The sequence below is a fragment of the Lagopus muta genome, chromosome 4, assembly GCF_023343835.1.
Source record: "Lagopus muta isolate bLagMut1 chromosome 4, bLagMut1 primary, whole genome shotgun sequence".
NCBI classification, from domain to species: domain Eukaryota; kingdom Metazoa; phylum Chordata; class Aves; order Galliformes; family Phasianidae; genus Lagopus; species Lagopus muta.
The window spans coordinates 39,135,101-39,151,306 of NC_064436.1; the positions used below are offsets into that span (position 1 = coordinate 39,135,101).

Genomic DNA, 16,206 nt, shown 5'->3' on the forward strand with positions numbered 1-16,206 from the left:
TCCAGCCTCAAAGAACAGCACATTGTCCTGAGGGGAAGGGAATTGAGCTCCACCACAAATGAATGCATGGCCTTTACAAGGTCAGTCCCAGTTCTGCCATGGATGACTTGAGCATCCACAGGTGAGCCATTCGGTCTATATGATCACAACTGTAATTGTTTTTTCACTCTGCCTGTATTTTACCTCTTAATATTTTGAAGTCTTACAAAGACCTTTCACTAGATTCCTGCTCTATCTAAACAGTGTGAGCTTAGCCAGGAAGCTAAAGCCTTGGCTATATGCAAATGACAGCCTCCCAAAAATCACAGAATTTAGGCACAGATGCAACAAAGTGCTTACTTACACTTCTAGTAGGAAAGCACTTGACCTTCTGCCGGTAATGAGCTTACGACTTTGATCAAAGAACCTTTTCTTTCTGAGACAGTGCAAACAAAGTGATTAATGTATGAGTTTATTTTAATATGAGCCCTTCAAGAAATTTGGCCTGTGGGTGTCAGACCATTTCCTCCTCATTACGCAGTAAGATGGATGCATTACACTTCTCTTTCAGCTAAACCTGCATCTACATCACCATTTGAATTATATTTGCAGGCACTGCACCACTGTAATCTGTGTGGTTAATAGAAGCAACGAATACGAGACAGGTTTGTCTTCAGTACGCTATGTGTTGACCCTGGATATTTTGCTTCCATCACTAAACCTGAATCAAACCCTGTTCCTTCACTACTATTTGTAGTAAGGGCACCTAAGAGGAACACAGACTGAGGTGTGTCTGGGTACTCAACAGCCCGAAATAGCCATGGATTCACTGAAATAGCACACAGAAGCTGGGTTTGGTGGTAGTCATGATCCTTTTAGCATTTTTCCAGTGATTCTCTCAACTTTAAGCATTTCTTTTTTCCATCATCAGCATGTGATTGTACCATAGAGAATATCATCTAGAATTGCCATCTCTCCAAATGGCCATAATTTCCTATTGCTCTGAAAGGGACAAAGGTTATAATTTACCCACTGTTAGGTTGCTACTTTGAGAACAGTTTTCTCCTGTTATTTTCAAGAGGACTGAGAATACAGTTAATTTAAAAAAAAAAAAAAAAAAAAAAAAAAAAAAAAAAAAAAAAAAGGCAACTTTACTTTTCTGGAAATAATGAAGGAATTGGTCACACTGAAAGAGAACACCATAGTACAGCCTGTCACTAGTCTTTTAATTTCAAGGGGTAGTGGCAGCAGTTTTGAGAAACAGAAGACATTTGTAGCTGTGGAGTGAGGACAGAAGGTCATTATAGAGAGACAAGGGGAGTCAGTGCACATGTGAATCTATGTGTCCAAGCAAAAGAAAGCTAGCGGCATGAGAAATCAATCAAAGCACACAGACACAGTAAAGAAAAACCTGTGACAACTCCTTTGATATCGGCTTAATCTGATCCTGAACCAGAATGGCAAAATGTCTTGCCCATAATAACACGGTTATTAATTTGGGGTGGCAAGAGTTAAGCTCATCTGCATAGCAAGAACTTCCCTACCTTGACAAGCATAGATTTGTGAACTGAAGTCTGAATATCCCGCATTTACAACCCTTGATAGGGGATAACCGTACTACGTTTCAGTCTAAATTACAGACGTCTATACTGTGCCTTGGCTCCATTTTTACATAGACTTATATTTTCCTACTAGAATTATTCCATGAAAAAGAATATATAAAAAAATATATTATTCAAAAAATGTAGTTACACAGCATAAAACATCTTTTCTAACTTGCTCTGGTGTTCTCAAACAGCTCCGCTCCTTTTCCTCCAGCAGAAATGGGCTTTTGTGCAGTCAGATGAATCCCTACACATCTCTTGGCTACTGTAAGACACTGTCTTGTACCCATTGAGGAGCTATTCCAAGGTCTCACAATAATATGTCCATCAGTCAGGCTGAGAAGCAAGGGAGATTTTCTGCCTGGTTATTCATAAAGTCACAGCTGACCAAGAGCAAAGCCTTATCTCACAAGCAGTGCATATCTCTGTGGTATGCTCTTTGTATAACAGCAGAGGATGAGATTGAATATGTAATAAAGTTGTGCTTTCTGGAAGGGAACTGTAGAATGAATAACTTGTAAGAAAAATTTATCCTAACAACTTCCTTTGCTGGGCAAATCTGTAGTCTATCAAGAATAAAATCAAAACTTCAATAACCCATCCATGCCTTAAATATTTCCATCAAATGACAGTTCTGAAAGTAAATGATATAATGCAAGTGCTAAGCTACTTTTCTCATCAAAGAAAGAAGTACATGAAAACATGGGACTTCAAAACTGCTAAAAAACCAAGTGCATGCTGTGCTATCATAAAATAACCTAAATTCTTCCTTCTGCCATTCTAAAAGCACTTTTGCATGTTAATTTATCTTACTGTGATTCTCAGAGTTAGATTTTCTCAAGATCTTAAGAGATGAAACACTAGTCTTTAAAAGCAACACAATAAACTGGTTTTACCCTCACTGCATCTTTTTGATCAGTAAGTTACCAAAACTCCACTTTCTGATGTTCTCACAGTAACAGTATTACTTACGTATTCAGTTTGAGTTAGCTTATTTCAGCCTACCAAACAAAATATATCAATAATCAATATATACAGTGCAAAATCCTATAGCCTTAGGTAACATCTGGAAAAGATTTTTTCCAAAATCTTTCTATTCTGCCCTGCTTTCACTTGCTTCCCTTGCAGATATTTCAGTGTGATGAAGCAGTGGTTTGGAATCAGGTTGAACAAAGGGCCCATGGCACAGTCACATCTCAGCCACATTAAAAATGCTCCTTCATTCCTCAGTCTGCCAATAGTTGAGTTTTTCACCTGTCCCACATCAGTGCCATGCTATAGATTGTAGAAATTTTGGTATTGACTGTGAGAGACATAATTTGCTCTGGAAAAGACATAAGAGAGATAAGAGCTTTAGAAGAACTGTATTAAAAATAAGGAGTGAAAAAGATAACAAACACCACACAACCAAGCCTCCCAGGCTATTAACGTATTCTGAATAGATTAATAAAATCTAATGAATTCCAAATTCTTACATCTCAGAGCCTACATTTGATGTGGATTCCTTTGGGAAAAGCTTTTCTGACACCAAGACTAAACAGGAGTAAGCAAAGATTGATGGTGTTCACCAGTTCTCAGGGCTGCTTGTTTTTACACCTGTTTATGAAACCATTCTATATATAGTTCAGTCTTTCTCTCCTCAGAAAATTGCTACCTATGCTTTGGTGAAGATGTTTTGGAGAAGATAGCTTACTACTTTCTGTCACCATCTCTTTAACTACTTGTACCCTTACCAACACCCCTGTCTGTACCTTCTCAGTCTTAGACACCAGTGATTCCAGTCAATAAAGAGACAATGTCACCTGTGGGATTTCAGGCTGACATTAACAGTATCATATTCATTTCATGTAGGAAGACAGCCTTGGTTAATGCTTTAGGTTACATCATTTCAACATTGTGCTGTCCTGAAAACAAGGCATGAAGGACCAGGCCTTCAGGAGCTCCACATGACATATCAGTCACCATCAGCAGAGCAAGATTTTCAATGCCAGCTGAAGACCTTGTCCCTAGAGGAGTGCAAGGGAAACTCATCATAACTGAGGCAAGAAATGTGAAGCTTTTAGGGTGAGAAGAGTATTCATGAATGAACTGCGACAGGAAATCATTTCAGCTTTTCTTCCACACCAAAATGTCTGCTTAGTTTCACGTCTTAAGACATAAAATGTGTAATGTAAACACTGCAGTAAACATGCCTACCTTTGCACACACAGACAAATATTTGTACATTTGCTGCCAACATGTTTAGGCACTGGTTTTGATGATACATCTCCTGTCAACAGAGATATAATTAAACTGTTTTCCATCTATTGAGTAGTCAGTATGCTACCTGCTATAGCTATTTCCTAAAGCCTGTAGCAGTCTACCCACATAATCATGTAAAAGTTTTGCCAGTGATGCCTGTTGTATAATGCTAATTTTCTTTGTGCTTACTAAGAGAAATTGCTATTGACTGCTTTCATTAGGAAACTATTGACCCTTATCCACTGGAGCATCCTGGAAAAGAAATTCACTAAATGCGCCCATATTTCATTTTCTGAACATCAAGGTAGAAAAGTCATGCTGAAGGATATGGTTTATTTAGTCCAAAATTAAAATTTTATAGGCTACATTACCTAAAGTAAATTGCTTAATACATTCAGTGGAACAGCTGCTTTCTAAGTGTTCGGTTTACAAGTTTTCATGGGCTAAACTACACTAAACAATAGAATACTATTGCTAACACAGTAGACTTCCAGGAGATCAGATATGCTACACCTACATTTAAGAGGCAAAATTTAGTTTCAGCAAAGTAGTAATTTTCAATGCACTCAATGCAGAAGAATATCACAGCTTTCCCAATTTAATGTTCCTTTAGAAATAGCTTTCTAAATATATATTTTACATCATCATGAACTACATAGTCAAGAGAAGTGTAACAGATTTGTTGTATTCACATTTGCCACTTACTCACAATTATATCAGAACACAAAGAACATAGATACAGTATACCCTAAGGTTTTGAATCTTACATCCAGAAACAGTTCATTTATTCTCAGAGAATGTCCCATACAAATATATCTCTGTAACACAGAACAGTTTTGTCAATTTTGGACTTGATGTTGTAGTTCAGGACACATCTTGACTAATGCAGAGAAGCACTTTAGAAAATCGGGACATAGCAACACTGCCATAAAAAGAGGTTCCTGCATCCCTACCGTCTATCTCCTGCGCAGCTCTGCAAATTCTTTCAAGCTGTGCTGAAGGAAGCAACATCAAATTCAGTAATTAATGCCAATGGCACATGCTATTCGCTAACACCTCACAAGTGAAACTCAATCTGAGCCATGCAATAACTTCCAGAACCATGTAACAAATTTATTTGTTGCAAGTTTCATTTTTTGCCCAACTTCTACTGCCTGACCTATTTCCTTGATTACAAGCAACAAGACAAGCCAAAAACACTCACTCTATGCTAGTCCACTTTCATCAGCTGTTCTTCTGAGTTAATTTATTTCTCTTTTAAACAAACATACAAATGGAAAACAATAAGAGAACACCATGTGTTTAGTAGGAAGCTGTACAGCAAACTCTAAGAGGCATATAATATTTTATCACACATTCGGCAAAAGTCTTTCCAGACTGTCTCCTATTAAATTCAATCTTTTAATAGTTTTGATATTCAAAAATATATGTGGAGTTCTTTATTAATTCATTTCCAATGGTGAAATCATTTTGTCAAAGTTAAGTCAATCTGTAAACCAAAACAGTCAATTTCCACACTACGCTGATGTAATATCTATAGAAAATCACATACCACCAACCTATTTTACATGCAACAATTGTGACAGGGATTTTTATGTGAATGGCAGAGACACATGCTAGAAAACCAGCACAATTTACTATAAGCCTGATTATATTAATTAATCACGTTATATCAAATTAATCATGTTAAGATTGATTTTCACATTACAAACTTTTACATGTGTGTCTGTGTGGCTGTACTATTGATGTAATTATTGTTTATTAGCTCTATCCTGGTAGTGTTCTAGTACTACAATAAGAATGAAGCCCAAACACACTGTGCAAACACCTATTAAATCTTACTGTGCTGGCACACATAGAGTCCCTAAAGACAAAGATGGGAAAAAAACAGAACAAAGCAGTGAAAATAGTAGATCCACTTTTGATTGCTGTCTTTTCTTCATTCCAAAATGCTTCACCATTTCCTTGAGTGTGAAATCTTTGATAATTTCAGCACCACACTTCTTGCAATAAAATAAACTACTGGCTTTTACTACTGTATAATTATTTTTTACTCTTTCTTGTCACTGCCATTACTTAAAAACGCAAAGCCTTCTGGGATTATTAAAACAGGCGTTAGCTATCTCTGTACCCATCCAGCTCCATAATGACCTTTATTAATCACATCTCTCTCCTCGGCACTCATTACACAAACGCATTGAGCTCTGCCTCCTCTCTTGATGTAAGCACAGGCACCTACTGCTGCAGCCTTGCACCCACATCCAAATTTCCCTCACTCTAGCACACTGCACCAACACATTTGTCACATCACAGGCGATACCTCCAGCATCTCTTCTAGGGAACAAGTCTTCACCGGTGCACTTGTGCAGCCCTACAGGCACACCCAGTGCCTCCGCATAGCTTCAGCATTGCGGCAATGTGAATAAGCAGGCTAGCTTAGTAATTTCTCTCCCAAAATGCTAAGGGATTAAAATACATGAAGTTCAAATTCCCAACCCACCAGGCAGCAGACTAAAAAGTGCTGACCGTGCTGGCAGGGTTGCAGGGCTGGACCGTTTTGTTCAGAAAGGAGAGCACCAAATATAGGGCACAGCCATTTATTAAGCTGGTCCCATCCATTTATTAAGCTGCCTTCTTTCACAGGCAACCTTCCTTTGAATAATGGTCATAACATCATCACACCCACTAGGTTCACCTGACAGCATGCAGGGAGGTTTCATCTGTTAACATTTAGGTGTTTCTCTGAGATCCTTCCATAAAAGTTGCCCTAGGAATCCCATGCGTGGTGGCAATCAGAAGAATGATTGCTATGGTGCTACTTCCAGTATTGATCTGTACAAAAACTTTACAGATTTCAATAGGGTACCCAGAAGCAGTCCAGCTGTTGTGTTGCTCCTGATCAGGGATTTGTGAGCTCCTGGAAACAGCTGTAGAAAATCTTTATGGTGTGCACCATTTCCTAAGATAAACCACTGAGAAAAGGATTTATTTGAACTTTTTCAAATATTTAAAGTTAAAAAAAAAGCCCTGCACTGTAGAGTAAGTAATCTGTATCTGCTGCATTCATACATTTCCGAGGCTTGTCAAAAAGTTACATTTGCTTACACCACAGTTTTGGCATTCTTCTGCAATAAAAACCACTGTGGCTTTGGACATAACAACGTTACAAGGGCAAACTAAATAAAACTGCAGCAGATGTTGTTTCTGTGTCCTCTGCAAGAAATTCTGCCAGCTTGCTACTCCTCCTGAAAATGTGCAGAAGTTGGGCCTCTGATGCTACTTGGCAGAGACACCCCTGGGTCCTTTTGTGCTACCTAGTGGTATTAGCAGTGAAACCATACAAATCACTCAATCTTCATCTAATGCTGTTCACAGCATGTACTTTGTGCCTGCCTGCGTTATGCCATTAGAGGTAGTGGAGGAAGAAAAGGGTAAGCCAGAGGAATAACAAATAGGTTTTGCTTGAAATAATATTTCTCAGCCTTGGACTGATAATGGGCACAGTCAAGTATATTCTTGTCATCACCTGCACAAAAGGCTGTCTAACTTTGTAACATTTGTTTTAGTAATTGAGCAATTAATTATTAACATAGATTATTTTCACAGTTGTAAATAGCACTTTGTATGGGCACCTGTTTGATTATGACAGAACCTCTGCATCTAATTTATCATCCCTCACTATTTCACCTCAAATTCACATCTTCCAATGGGTGTAAGACACAAACTGCGGAGAATAAACCAAAAGAAAAGAATTGTCCATGTCTCAACCTCAGTGCTTCAGTATCAATATCTAATGGCTGAGCCCTTCACATGTGTTCATCTCATCATTACAGCCATCAGAAAGGGGGCTGTTTGCCCCCTCTGCCTGCTATCAGCCCTTCCTTTATGAGAGGCAGCACACCAGCCTCCAGCTTTGCTTACTCAGCCTTGGCTGAAGGTCAGCCTGAGGGAGTACCCATGCAACATGCACAACCTCACATTGAAGCTGAGCCTGGAGGCTGCGTCTGTGCAGACAGGCATCAACCCACAGGGGTCATGATTTTCAAAGGATGAGTTTCTCTGTTATCAGGACACTTTTTTTGAAAGATGAGCCCCATTTCTTCAGTAATCTTATTGCAATTTTTGTTGACCTGGGAGCTGCACAGGTATGATATGTAAAATGTCTGAAACAACTGGATCAAACAAATCCAACTCTGTTGTCCCTGCCCTCTTGCACTTCAGTGATGCATGTGCCCAAGCTGGGAGAAGCCTGAGCTTTCCATATATGTAAGCTTAAAGGCAAACATTTCCATACACTCAATGTTATTTCTGTGGGATCAGCAGGTGCAAAATACTCATCCTAATTTCCTTGCTAGTCCTACACCTCCCTGCTAAGTAAATAAATAAATACACAAAAGATAAAACAAAAAGCCTTGGCATTAGTCCTGAGTTAAAGACAAGAAACTTGATATTTCCCTCACCAAAAAAAAAAAAAAGACATTTAAAGAACCCTCCTCAAGATCCTCTCTGCTTCTCGTCAGAGATCTGACAGTCTCTACACATACTGAGCCTTGTGGGAAGACCAAGATTTGACTGTTTCACTCAGCTATGCATGCACACAAACAGACATGTTTGAAGATTCACTGCATAAAAGTTCTAGGAAATGAATCATGAGAATGGTTTCTAAAAAAATTAGAATCTTATTGATTTCATTCTGGTTTGTTTGAGAATTCAAGCTAAGCAAACTTGAGAGACATTCTTCCACATGGAGCTGTTATCCTCAAGGGTAAGGATCTCTGCCAAATCTTTTCCCAAAAGTGCCAAAGGCCACTGATACAAAAGACACAAGGCATGAGATGAGCTTGATATGTTTGTAGACATTTGGCTGGGCAGCCTGTGCCACTCTTCTGCTAAAGCCCTGTTTCCAAATGCCAGAGCAACATCCCACCTCTAGTTCAGAAATAATTATCAGATGAGCATCAGTAAATTGTAGGAAGGCATGGAATAGCAGGAAAAACACTGTGGTAAGGGTCACATACAGCAGCACAACACAATAAAGTGTAGTACATCAGTACCATGTAGCAGCATTTTGTTTCAGTTAGACAGGGCTTTAAGAGTCTGAAAGTCATTGGATTTTGCTCTCGGCACCCAGGCATGGGTGAGTTCCTACAAGACCCACGCAGCTCCTGACATGAGTAAGCAACCCTAGCTCCTCACCAGTACAACCCAAGTAACAGCTGGTTGTAAATGCATACTTAGCAAAACCTGCAACAAGTCCCCAGGCTGTTCTGCCTCCTCTACAAATTCATACAGGACTTTCTTGCCTCAAAGTATCCCCTCAGTTATTATTATTTCCTGGCTCTGATATATACACTTTGGTAAACTAAGAATGAGAAAAATCAAATGATCTGCTTTGTCTATATCTTCATATCTTGCTGGATGTTGTGTTGAGGGACATGGTTTAGTGGGAGCTACTGGGAATAGGTGAACGGTTGGACTGGATGATCTTGAAGGTCTTTTCCAACCTTGGTGATTCTGTGATTAGAAGATTACTTCCAAACCAGAAGATAGAGTACTGTAGAACAGTACATAGCTTTTTTGAATGGAGAGAGAACAATGGAAATGAATTTTAGCTGATTTTACAGCCAAAGCTGTAAAAGCCAATTACTCGCTTTCTGTTTCACTTTTCCTGGCCCCTCTTCTTTCAGAGGAATGCAAGTGTTCCCTGTGCTTAAGCAGCTATCAGTAACACGATTAGCAACATTCCTCCTTTTTTTCATTTTATATATGCTTTGGGCATGATTGAGTGTTCCAGAGTCTTAAATGATTAAGGAGACAAAAAGATAGACAGAGTGACAAGCAGGAAAAAAGATAAGAAATGGATTACTCTTTAAGAAACTGAAAACTCCTCTAGAGACCCTCAAGCTTCAAGTTCATTTAAACGTTAATGAACTTTACATTTCAAATCATATCTAGGAGAACATGTGATAGGATTACACAGCTAAATCTATAAGCATTGATTTTGTCTCAGTCACAGATGCACACTGTGCAGTATTGGAAAATCTGTGAGGAAGATAAGGTTATGACACACAGCAAATAGCGTGCAGCAGTAGTATAGATAAACCTGTCTGTGTCTATAAAACTGCCTCACTCCCCCAAACAACCAACAAAAACAGTAATGTCACACTGGAAAATATAAATGCTTCTAGAAGCATGTGCAGAGCCTTCCTGATGTTGGAATTTCATTTAGAGGTTGTTATACAGCCTGTGTGAATCACTCTTGTCAGAATATACATTTTGATTGATTGTTTTTAGAGAAATCCCCTTGTAGCCCTACATTTTTAAAGCACCATATTGTTTTGTACAAAGTAAGATATTCACATTGTGCATCTCAGGAAATTCTTGCTATGCTCCCAGTTCAAGCAATTGCAGTCAGTAGTGCATGATTTATTTTTAAAGCAGGATTTTCATATACTGCTATGGAAGCCACGGTGTGGATTCTTAAATGATGGAGAAATGAGGTCACTCACAAGGTAGCTCAGGAGGTACTGTAACTCCATTTCTTCCTCCACCCCTAATCCCAAGCAGTAGCAAGGAGTAGTAAAGAAAGGACACAGACAACCTTACATCATTCCTGTTTAACTTTCATCCTTCAGAACTTTATCATAGGCTTCTTCAGTACAACCAAGAACTGCCACGGACTATACAGCAAAGATGTTTCCTAAAGATTCAGGACTTCAATTTAAGATCTCTTGCTGAAAACCTCCAGAGTTGGCTGCCAGCTGACCCTAGGTTAAACAAATCCTCTTTTATTTGATCTACAAAGTCAAAGGCAGTGAGATGCAACTCTCACCATGTGTGTTTGGAACTGCTGGCCCATAAAATGCTGCACTCCACCTGTATTTGAAAGGTGTACAAAGTAGATATCTTGATGCAGTTGACCTCTTGTTTGTTTTGTTTTTTCTACTCTTAAAGGAACATGTCCTCCCATAAGGACATCTTAACACAGACAGAAATTAAAATGCTCATACAGCATACAACCCAGCACAAACCTCCAGTGTGCTACCTAACTACGACTTACCCAAACCTACTGAGAAGAGTTTGATATAGCTTAATCATTGAGCTTACTTTTCTAGAATCATAGAATCACAAAGTTGGAAAGGACCTACAAGATCATCTAGTCCACCTGTCCTGTCTTCTATTGCTCTGATTAGCCTTGTTGCTACAATATAGGTACAAAGCCAACTTAAGAAAATGAATCTATTGCAGAAAATGGGGACATATCAAAATAAACCTGAGACAAAATATTCTGGTGCGAACCTGGAGATCTGTCCCTTCTGACTTCTGCTCCTGGGCACCTGTATATTCTTCGGCTTTCAGCCCCAAGCAAAGTTCAACTCAGAGAATGAAGTCCTTGACATATGATGCTTGGAGCAATTCAGGGTCCAAATTTAATGTCTCCTAAGCAGGTATTTAAAACTGCAGAGCAAACCCATGCTCCCCCCAACAGAGGGTTAGGCAAAGCTACAATTGCATGGAGCCTACAGAAGCCCACAACTGATCTGTGGTGTCAGGTCTATAGCACAACCTAAACACAACTTCCAGCTTTCACCCAAGGCCCACGGAACCAAACTTAGTGAAACAAATCTGTCTTCAAAAAGGGGCCATTTCTGCAAAGAAAGCAGGTGCACATGTTAACACGTAGGCATATTTTAGGGAGTGTGGGGGAAGATATGAAGTAGGACAGTTCTGAGGGCTTTTTTTTTTTTTGTAAACTTAAATGCAGAGGGAAGGATTATTTCCAGTGTTTACAAGTACTTTGAACTGAAATTTTAAGTACCAAAATCAAAGCTTTTACCAGAGCTCCATAGGGTCTGATGGATTACATATGATGCAATCAGATACGATTGTTGGTAACCTACCTCTCAAACATTAAAATCCGAGCTCTAAGTAATACTGGACCAAGCATTGTGATACCAAAGTGTTTAACCTTCGAGATACATGGGGTGTTCATGGTTTTACTTTGAAACACCATTAATAACTTACATTGAATTTTGGATGTCCTAGGAAATATATATATTTCTGTATAAACATAATCCCAATTGAAAGTAGGCAGAAATTAAGATGCAATTTTAAGACATGCACAGACACTCTGCAAAGAATATGACCCACATTTGGGCTAAGTACTGAAGTAAACGAACTTCACATACTTGAACTTGGATACCTACCTAAAGTAAACAGGTCTGTCTGCAGTAATCCATGACAGACACAGCTGAACAGCAGCAGCATTAAAGCATAAGCTGCATAACAGCACCCGCAAGAAAAGTCAGATGACCAAAGGAGGTATAATATTCCCAAATTAAGTAGATAAGTGAATCCAAATGGTTCAAGTCTCAAAAATATTATTGCTCAATGTCTCAGAAATATTAGTGAAACATAACTTCATTATGAAGGATTTTTTAAAGGTGTGCACTTATAAATGCATAATTAGACAGATTCTCCTCTCAATGTATATGAGTGTAAATCCAAAACAAGCTTATTAGTTTAAGTAGAAATACAGTAAGTTTATAACACTGCAAGTTACAGTTTTTTTAATTGCAACTAATCTAAGAGTTGTGCATGGGGATGAAAAGCAGGACAAGGAAAAAAAAATACGTACTTGTCTGCAGAACTTTAGGATTTAAAGAAAAGATGCAAATGTCTGCAAAAAAGTTGCAGGTGATCACTGGAGAGAAGAATTAATCTCTGACCGCTGTAAGCTCCTAAACTGTAAGCTTCTAAACTACCACTTTTCTAACAACATGTAATCTTTGCTTTTGAAGAAATGCTTAAAAAAAAAAATCTCAAACTGTTCTGAAGCTAAAAAACACACATAGTATTGTAATTGGAGTACATACATTTAATATATAGGGAGGAGGTCAAATAATTCAGGGAATTTTATTGCACTGAAACTGCATGTTTTCCCTTTTCAGATAATAACTGAATTCTTTGCTTGTGGGATTTTCCCAGTAGTAGAAGATAATTGCTTCTATAGAAATCATGTGCTTCATGAAAAAGAAATAGCTATATTGAGACTGGATAATCTCAATCCCAATCACTTGTAAAATCATAGTTCTACTTTGTGTTTTAAATCCCTCAGGAAGTTCAGATTAATGCTCCAGCAGTACGTGCATAACACTGTTGACTCTGTTTACAGGTCATTCTTTAAGCTACTTGAACATTCCAACATCTGGCCAAGCCAAGCACTGATTAACCAGGTCAGCCCATGTACATACATTCAATGTCTGATCACTCTTTTATTAAACGTTGGCAAAGACTCCCTTTGCATGGCTGCACAGACTCTGCATAGCTTTCCCTGAATTTGCCACTTTGCCACCTCACTTTAATGAATGCAATAGGACATACATCAACAAAGATTTTTACCATTTTCCCTGTCTTTTCAGCCATTTTTCTTTAATAAAAAGCCTACAACACACAAAGCACACACAAGACTTCCTTGCATAAATATGCCAAGAGAACATCCCACAGGCAGTGGGGCTTGACAGAGACCTTTTGGCCAGGGGATAAATAGCCACTCTGCCATTTGATTGGAAAATGATTCTCCTGGTTAGCCACTGCCTCATCACTGCTTGGCTGAATGTAAAAGTGTGAGCAGCATTCTGTGGGTGTGCAGCGTGTGAAAGGTTTGCTGTCACACGGTCCATCGTCCCAATTACACCACTACCCTGTATTTCTCACAAAGGAACAATTTACTGCTGCCTCATGCCATCAGTCTTCTTCCTGTATTACAGTTGCTTTGTAGGTATCCAGAGCTGATTACCTTACTAGGGATGTGTGTTCCCTTGAAGAGGCTGTCACATGTTTGCTAAAATTCCTATTCACCAATGTTGTCTGCAGGCTATGGTAATGAGAAATAAACACTGAATGCAGGATGGGCAGGAAAACCACTTTGACAACCTATTATCAAAGTGGAGCTGTGGGCAGGCCAGTAATAGCAAGAAACCCAGCTAAAACCAACACCTCTGATGCTTCCTTTCAAGATAGAAAGCATTGATCACTTGCTAGAGGAGTTTATCACATGCAGTAATCACAGCAGGGCCATGCAGAGGATGAGGCGGGCCATGCACTAGCAAGGGACAAGATTTCCAGTTGCATACATTTGTCCTGACCCTTCATCCTAGTGCTGAGCTCACTGCTAAATCTCTCAGGAAACCTCAGGCTTTCTGAGATTAATGGTTGGCTTCTACCAAAAACGCATTAGAGTTGACAGTGACTACAAGACTTGCAGGAGTACTGCTTCAGCTCTATGTGGGTATGGACAGCGTGAGCACTCAGATACAGCTCCAAGAAGAGTCTGTTTGTGGCCTGTTTCAAAATAAACATCCTACAACATACTCATGATGCTGAAAGCACACTCTGAAAAACAAGCGATGCACTGCATAGCAGATTTAACAGAGGGAAGTAATAAGATAGCAAAAGTCATCAGTATTAAATCATTGTTTTTTTGTTTTTTGTTTTTAATGTACAACTGGGTTACATAATGCTATTGTGGTATAACTTTTTAGCTATAAAGACCACTTCTTGATTAAAAGCTCAATGCCCCATTCATTATAGTATTTTAGTGGATCAGTTATATAAATCCTGGTTTCAAACAGACTTCTGCTGTATAATACCCTGGCAATCTCAGCAATCCATGCAGGCGAGACATGCTTCAACTGCTTGTTCTGTTTATCTGCAGCTGCCTTTGTATCCTCACAAAAATCAGGAGCTACCCAAGGAGGGGTCTGGCAATTGCCGGCTTCCTCCTTTATCCTTTCCAATGAGCGCACGCTCCTCCCCAGCCTAGGAGTGGTTCATCACCTTGCCCAAATCCTTTGCTCCCTCCCCATCTGCCCCTTTGTGGGACAGGTACAGACAGGGGAAGAGCCTAAAATGTCAGCCTGGAGCAAAGACCAAGAAAAAGCTTAGCAGTAGGACACCACTGCAGAGATCTCCGAGATACGCCTCTCACATCAAGATTAAGAGATGTTAACATGCACACGAGGAGCTTTCTGCTGGCAGTGGCAATGTTGTAGGGCCTCTGATGAAGAAAGATCTCCCTCTCCACCACTTGTCCATCTGGCACCTTCTACAAGCACTGAAAATTCACGATCAATTTTTTTTCCCCCATGTATTAGCTCCCTTTAGCTATTAAATTACATCTTAAAATGTAACACAGGGGAAGTGGTCCACAGACGGAAGGAAGGGTGAGAAGGGCTCAGTCTTTTACTCCATCCACGTGCTTGCTGAAGATCAAGGAAGGATGGCACTTTGCATCTGAGAAAGGAGGACATGAGAACAATAGTGGATTATAAACCTCCTGCTTCATGATGTGTCAAAGAGAGTTGATAAGTTCCAAAATAACAGCAACAGGGAAATTGAATGTTGGGTAGATTGCTAACTTCGTTAACAGCAGACTACAGCCTCCCAGTTTTGTAAGAAGTTAGCAAAGAAACTAAAACTGATGTCGCACTGCCTAATATGGGAGGAAGGCTGCCATCTTTTCATTGAGCAAAGACAAACTGACTGCTAAGATTGCAGAGTTTCAGGGTGTGTGGGAGAAATAAACAGATGGTATCTTGACACTGTCAGCCAGCGATGGGCCAAGGGACTGTAAATCTAACCCTGGCATGCTGGGCTATCTTCTATAACGCACAGCACTGCAAACCTTATCTCATTATTCACCTCCTTCACTTTCGCCATCTCTGGATGCCCATGGGTGTTTATGGAAAGCCTTCTAAAGCCATCTCAGGTTCTCTGTTTTTTGTTGCCACCATTCAGCAGGCTCTGGCCACCCTTAAGCTGTACAGATACACCCAGGTGCCCAGCACACACAAAAAGAAGTTACTCAGCTTTGGCTGTGCTGGCCTTCCCCCTTGAATACCCTTTGCTCAGAGGACCTCCATATCAAAACCTTTGCCAACTTTCACTACTGTTATTAATAAATGCCAACAGCTAGTGGAGCTTTCTGCAAATTCAACTTACTTGCTAGAGCTGCCAAGAGATAAAAAGGGAAATAATGCATTTGAAAGTCAGAAAAAGTCTCTGACAGATGTACTAATAGCCTAAATTTAACAAAATAAATACAAGCTGTTGTGAATATTACTAATCAAGGAAATTTAACTGTTTATATTACCATATTCTATATGGCGTGAGAATTACAAAAATGAATGCAGCATCAATTTGTAATCAAGGTAATGTTGAAAAACATGCAAAGGGGCATCAACCACTGAAATCTGCCAATATAGAAAGAGTAAATTCAGCAAGCATGATGGTCTTGAGAAAACAGTAATGGAACCTTTAAGAAAATGAACTGACAGTCCCAAATCCCTTTATCAGTACGGAAGCCTAATCACAATTGGAA

At 39.4% G+C, this 16,206-nt stretch overlaps 1 protein-coding gene across 2 annotated transcripts in view; it reads right to left on the minus strand.

Annotated features, from left to right (window-relative positions):
• UNC5C (unc-5 netrin receptor C) overlaps positions 1 to 16,206 on the minus strand; it is a 232,771-nt gene that overhangs the window by 96,449 nt on the left and 120,116 nt on the right. The window lies entirely within an intron of this gene.